The sequence below is a fragment of the Hyla sarda genome, unplaced genomic scaffold, assembly GCF_029499605.1.
Source record: "Hyla sarda isolate aHylSar1 unplaced genomic scaffold, aHylSar1.hap1 scaffold_70, whole genome shotgun sequence".
NCBI lineage: Eukaryota > Metazoa > Chordata > Amphibia > Anura > Hylidae > Hyla > Hyla sarda.
Genome location: NW_026610718.1, coordinates 557,629 through 565,000, shown reverse-complemented (window position 1 = coordinate 565,000; position 7,372 = coordinate 557,629). Strand labels below are relative to the sequence as shown.

General features: G+C 41.5%; 1 pseudogene; it reads left to right on the top strand.

Moving 5' to 3' along the window:
• The first annotated feature begins 182 nt into the window (after positions 1–182).
• Positions 183–290, top strand: LOC130344025 (U2 spliceosomal RNA; annotated as a pseudogene).
• The last annotated feature ends 7,082 nt before the right edge of the window (positions 291–7,372 follow it).

Here is a 7,372-nt window from a genome sequence, read left to right as displayed (position 1 = left end):
GAAATGGACTCCCATCTTCCTGCTTAGCAATAATGATATGGGTTTAGGGTCTGCTGTGTGTACTGGTGGGTGACTGCCACCCAGCCAGAGTGTGTATGGGAGGCTGCCAGCCAGCCTCCCTTCCTACAAGTAGTGATGGTGCATGTGAAGGGGACAGCGTTGGTTCCTCCCCTTTCACAGTTATCACTTCTCATCCTTCCTTTTGGCTGATATCAAATGTGGTGTCTGTTTATATCAGTTTAATATCTGATATGTCCCCTATCTGGTAGCATATATTAAGTGCACCACCAGGTTTCAGTGTTGGAAAGAAAGATTATCTGTTTATTTGCTGATGCAGCTGCTTGCTGGTTAGTCCAGTGGGCCTCTACTGCAGACAAAAGACAATAGTTGGTGCCTAGGTGGATAGGACATCAGCTATGAGGCATTTGTTTGTACAAACTGCTGCTCACAACTAATGTTGTAATATAGTGTCTCCATCTGCTGGTGGTATTGAATAAGCAATAGTGCAATGATAGGGTCTGAAAAAGAAGAAGCAGCAGCATAGGAAAAAAGGAGGAAAGAAGGAAAACATGGAGAGAAGAAAAAAAAAGAAGGTAAAAATGAGGTGAAAACATGTTTAAAAAAGTATTTCCATCTCTCTCTCTCTATATGTATATACATATATATATATATATATATATATATATATATATATTTAAAAGAAAAAGTATATATATAGAGAGAGAGAGAGAGAGAGAGAGATAAATATATATAGAGATAGATGGGTGGATAGATAGATAGATAGATAGATATAGATACATATAGATACATATAGATACACATACATACATACATACATACATACATACATACATACATACATAAATATGTGTGTATTGTTGGAGTTGCAAACATGGGTGCACTTGACAAACTCAGTGCGGCTATTCCCCATTGAAAGATTGTTGCAGCCAGGACCCTTAGCACTGGGATATGCTACTCAATACCACTGGCATGGCCAGGTGTAAACAACATCTGACCTTTGTTGTGTATGTAACCATGGAGATTGTGATGTCGCCTAGGCCCACCAAAGAACAGCCTTGTCAGAAGCAGCACTGCCATGAGCAGAAGCAGCAGCACCATAGGTTGTCAAATAAGCTGGATTTAACCAAGACAAGTGAGTCCAATAGGATGCAGGTATGTCCTCTATCCTTACAGCTTCCTGTGGCTGTTGGTTTTATACCGTTTGGGGACAGCCAAGGAGGCGTCAGCAGGCAACACAGGTAAGTGTGTGCTTGTGTGTGTGTGTGTGTGTGTGTGTGTGTTTCCTATGCAGATCCTAAACCCAGTATCAAATGCAAGTAGGAGGAGTAAGAAGGGTTCCTGCCAAAGCCAGGTTATGGATTGCATTTAAAAATGGTCCATCAGAGTGAAATGGACTCCCATCTTCCTGCTTAGCAATAATGATATGGGTTTAGGGTCTGCTGTGTGTACTGGTGGGTGACTGCCACCCAGCCAGAGTGTGTATGGGAGGCTGCCAGCCAGCCTCCCTTCCTACAAGTAATGATGGTGCATGTGAAGGGGACAGCGTTGGTTCCTCCCCTTTCACAGTTATCACTTCTCATCCTTCTTTTTGGCTGGTATCAAATGTGGTGTCTGTTTATATCAGTTTAATATCTGATATGTCCCCTATCTGATAGCATATATTAAATGCACCACCAGGTTTCAGTGTTGGAAAGAAAGATTATCTGTTTATTTGCTGCAGCTGCTTGCTGGCTAGTCCAGTGGGCCCCTACTGCAGGCAATAGACAATAGGTGGTGCCTAGGTGGATAGGACATCAGCTATGAGGCATTTGTTTGTACAAACTGCTGCTCACAACTAATGTTGTAATATAGTGTCTCCATCTGCTGGTGGTATTGAATAAGCAATAGTGCTATGATAGGGTCTGAAAAAGAAGAAAAATAAGAAGCAGCAGCATAGGAAAGAAGGAAAACATGGAGAGAAGAAAAAAAGAAGGTAAAAATGAGGTGAAAACATGTTTAAAAAAGTATTTCCATCTCTCTCTCTCTCTCTCTATATGTATATACATATATATATATATATATATATATATATTTAAAAGAAAAAAAAATTATATATATATATATATATATATATATATATATACATATAGAGAGAGAGAGAGAGATAAATATATATAGAGATAGATGGGTGGATAGATAGATAGACATACATACATACACACATACACACATACACACATACACACATACATACATACATACATATGTGTGTATTGTTGGAGTTGCAAACATGGGTGCACTTGACAAACTCAGTGCGGCTATTCCCCATTGAAAGATTGTTGCACCCAGGACCCTTAGCACTGGGATATGCTACTCAATACCACTGGCATGGCCAGGTGTAAACAACATCTGACCTTTGTTGTGTATGTAACCATGGAGATTGTGATGTCGCCTAGGCCCACCAAAGAACAGCCTTGTCAGAAGCAGCACTGCCATGAGCAGAAGTAGCAGCACCATAGGTTGTCAAATAAGTTGGATTTAACCAAGACAAGTGAGTCCAATAGGATGCAGGTATGTCCTCTATCCTTACAGCTTCCCGTGGCTGTTGGTTTTATACCGTTTGGGGACAGCCAAGGAGGCGTCAGCAGGCAACACAGGTAAGTGTGTGCTTGTATGTGTGTGTTTCCTATGCAGATCCTAAACCCAGTATCAAATGCAAGTAGGAGGAGTAAGAAGGGTTCCTGCCAAAGCCAGGTTATGGATTGCATTTAAAAATGGTCCATCAGAGTGAAATGGACTCCCATCTTCCTGCTTAGCAATAATGATATGGGTTTAGGGTCTGCTGTGTGTACTGGTGGGTGACTGCCACCCAGCCAGAGTGTGTATGGGAGGCTGCCAGCCAGCCTCCCTTCCTACAAGTAGTGATGGTGCATGTGAAGGGGACAGCGTTGGTTCCTCCCCTTTCACAGTTATCACTTCTCATCCTTTCTTTTGGCTGGTATCAAATGTGGTGTCTGTTTATATCAGTTTAATATCTGATATGTTCCCTATCTGATAGCATATATTAAGTGCACCACCAGGTTTCAGTGTTGGAAAGAAAGATTACCTGTTTATTTGCTGCTGCAGCTGCTTGCTGGCTAGTCCAGTGGGTCCCTACTGCAGGCAAAAGACAATAGGTGGTGCCTAGGTGGATAGGACATCAGCTATGAGGCATTTGTTTGTACAAACTGCTGCTCACAACTAATGTTGTAATATAGTGTCTCCATCTGCTGGTGGTATTGAATAAGCAATAGTGCAATGATAGGGTCTGAAAAAGAAGAAAAATAAGAAGCAGCAGCATATGAAAAAGGAGGAAAGAAGAAAAAAAAGAAGGTAAAAATGAGGTGAAAACATGTTTAAAAAAGTATTTCCATCTCTCTCTCTCTATATGTATATATATATATATATATATATATATATTTAAAAGAAAAAAAATTATATATATACATATAGAGAGAGAGAGATAAATATATATAGAGATAGATGGGTGGATAGATAGATAGATAGACATACATACACACATACACACATACATACATACATACATATGTGTGTATTGTTGGAGTTGCAAACATGGGTGCACTTGACAAACTCAGTGCGGCTATTCCCCATTGAAAGATTGTTGCACCCAGGACCCTTAGCACTGGGATATGCTACTCAATACCACTGGCATGGCCAGGTGTAAACAACATCTGACCTTTGTTGTGTATGTAACCATGGAGATTGTGATGTCGCCTAGGCCCACCAAAGAACAGCCTTGTCAGAAGCAGCACTGCCATGAGCAGAAGTAGCAGCACCATAGGTTGTCAAATAAGTTGGATTTAACCAAGACAAGTGAGTCCAATAGGATGCAGGTATGTCCTCTATCCTTACAGCTTCCCGTGGCTGTTGGTTTTATACCGTTTGGGGACAGCCAAGGAGGCGTCAGCAGGCAACACAGGTAAGTGTGTGCTTGTATGTGTGTGTGTGTGTGTGTGTGTGTGTGTTTCCTATGCAGATCCTAAACCCATTATCAAATGCAAGTAGGAGGAGTAAGAAGGGTTCCTGCCAAAGCCAGGTTATGGATTGCATTTAAAAATGGTCCATCAGAGTGAAATGGACTCCCATCTTCCTGCTTAGCAATAATGATATGGGTTTAGGGTCTGCTGTGTGTACTGGTGGGTGACTGCCACCCAGCCAGAGTGTGTATGGGAGGCTGCCAGCCAGCCTCCCTTCCTACAAGTAATGATGGTGCATGTGAAGGGGACAGCGTTGGTTCCTCCCCTTTCACAGTTATCACTTCTCATCCTTCCTTTTGGCTGGTATCAAATTTGGTGTCTGTTTATATCAGTTTAATATCTGATATGTCCCCTATCTGATAGCATATATTAAATGCACCACCAGGTTTCAGTGTTGGAAAGAAAGATTATCTGTTTATTTGCTGCAGCTGCTTGCTGGCTAGTCCAGTGGGCCCCTACTGCAGGCAATAGACAATAGGTGGTGCCTATGTGCCTAGGTGGATAGGACATCAGCTATGAGGCATTTGTTTATACAAACTGCTGCTCACAACTAATGTTGTAATATAGTGTCTCCATCTGCTGGTGGTATTGAATAAGCAATAGTGCAATGATAGGGTCTGAAAAAGAAGAAAAATAAGAAGCAGCAGCATAGGAAAGAAGGAAAACATGGAGAGAAGAAAAAAAGAAGGTAAAAATGAGGTGAAAACATGTTTAAAAAAGTATTTCCATCTCTCTCTCTCTCTATATGTATATACATATATATATATATATATATATATTTAAAAGAAAAAAAATTATATATATATATATATATATATACATATAGAGAGAGAGAGAGAGATAAATATATATAGAGATAGATGGGTGGATAGATAGATAGATAGATAGATAGATAGATAGATAGACATACATACACACATACACACATACACACATACACACATACATACATACATACATATGTGTGTATTGTTGGAGTTGCAAACATGGGTGCACTTGACAAACTCAGTGCGGCTATTCCCCATTGAAAGATTGTTGCACCCAGGACCCTTAGCACTGGGATATGCTACTCAATACCACTGGCATGGCCAGGTGTAAACAACATCTGACCTTTGTTGTGTATGTAACCATGGAGATTGTGATGTCGCCTAGGCCCACCAAAGAACAGCCTTGTCAGAAGCAGCACTGCCATGAGCAGAAGTAGCAGCACCATAGGTTGTCAAATAAGTTGGATTTAACCAAGACAAGTGAGTCCAATAGGATGCAGGTATGTCCTCTATCCTTACAGCTTCCCGTGGCTGTTGGTTTCATACCGTTTGGGGACAGCCAAGGAGGCGTCAGCAGGCAACACAGGTAAGTGTGTGCTTGTATGTGTGTGTGTGTGTGTGTGTGTGTGTTTCCTATGCAGATCCTAAACCCAGTATCAAATGCAAGTAGGAGGAGTAAGAAGGGTTCCTGCCAAAGCCAGGTTATGGATTGCATTTAAAAATGGTCCATCAGAGTGAAATGGACTCCCATCTTCCTGCTTAGCAATAATGATATGGGTTTAGGGTCTGCTGTGTGTACTGGTGGGTGACTGCCACCCAGCCAGAGTGTGTATGGGAGGCTGCCAGCCAGCCTCCCTTCCTACAAGTAATGATGGTGCATGTGAAGGGGACAGCGTTGGTTCCTCCCATTTCACAGTTATCACTTCTCATCCTTCCTTTTGGCTGGTATCAAATGTGGTGTCTGTTTATATCAGTTTAATATCTGATATGTCCCCTATCTGATAGCATATATTAAATGCACCACCAGGTTTCAGTGTTGGAAAGAAAGATTATCTGTTTATTTGCTGCAGCTGTTTGCTGGCTAGTTCTGTGGGCCCCTACTGCAGGCAATAGACAATAGGTGGTGCCTATGTGCCTAGGTGGATAGGACATCAGCTATGAGGCATTTGTTTGTACAAACTGCTGCTCACAACTAATGTTGTAATATAGTGTCTCCATCTGCTGGTGGTATTGAATAAGCAATAGTGCAATGATAGGGTCTGAAAAAGAAGAAGCAGCAGCATAGGAAAAAAGGAGGAAAGAAGGAAAACATGGAGAGAAGAAAAAAAAAGAAGGTAAAAATGAGGTGAAAACATGTTTAAAAAAGTATTTCCATCTCTCTCTCTCTATATGTATATACATATATATATATATATATATATATATATATATATATTTAAAAGAAAAAGTATATATATATAGAGAGAGAGAGAGAGAGAAATATATATAGAGATAGATGGGTGGATAGATAGATAGATAGATATAGATACATATAGATACATATAGATACACATACATACATACATACATACATACATACATACATACATAAATATGTGTGTATTGTTGGAGTTGCAAACATGGGTGCACTTGACAAACTCAGTGCGGCTATTCCCCATTGAAAGATTGTTGCAGCCAGGACCCTTAGCACTGGGATATGCTACTCAATACCACTGGCATGGCCAGGTGTAAACAACATCTGACCTTTGTTGTGTATGTAACCATGGAGATTGTGATGTCGCCTAGGCCCACCAAAGAACAGCCTTGTCAGAAGCAGCACTGCCATGAGCAGAAGCAGCAGCACCATAGGTTGTCAAATAAGCTGGATTTAACCAAGACAAGTGAGTCCAATAGGATGCAGGTATGTCCTCTATCCTTACAGCTTCCCGTGGCTGTTGGTTTTATACCGTTTGGGGACAGCCAAGGAGGCGTCAGCAGGCAACACAGGTAAGTGTGTGCTTGTGTGTGTGTGTGTGTGTGTGTGTGTGTGTGTTTCCTATGCAGATCCTAAACCCAGTATCAAATGCAAGTAGGAGGAGTAAGAAGGGTTCCTGCCAAAGCCAGGTTATGGATTGCATTTAAAAATGGTCCATCAGAGTGAAATGGACTCCCATCTTCCTGCTTAGCAATAATGATATGGGTTTAGGGTCTGCTGTGTGTACTGGTGGGTGACTGCCACCCAGCCAGAGTGTGTATGGGAGGCTGCCAGCCAGCCTCCCTTCCTACAAGTAATGATGGTGCATGTGAAGGGGACAGCGTTGGTTCCTCCCCTTTCACAGTTATCACTTCTCATCCTTCCTTTTGGCTGGTATCAAATGTGGTGTCTGTTTATATCAGTTTAATATCTGATATGTCCCCTATCTGATAGCATATATTAAATGCACCACCAGGTTTCAGTGTTGGAAAGAAAGATTATCTGTTTATTTGCTGCAGCTGCTTGCTGGCTAGTCCAGTGGGCCCCTACTGCAGGCAATAGACAATAGGTGGTGCCTATGTGCCTAGGTGGATAGGACATCAGCTATGAGGCAT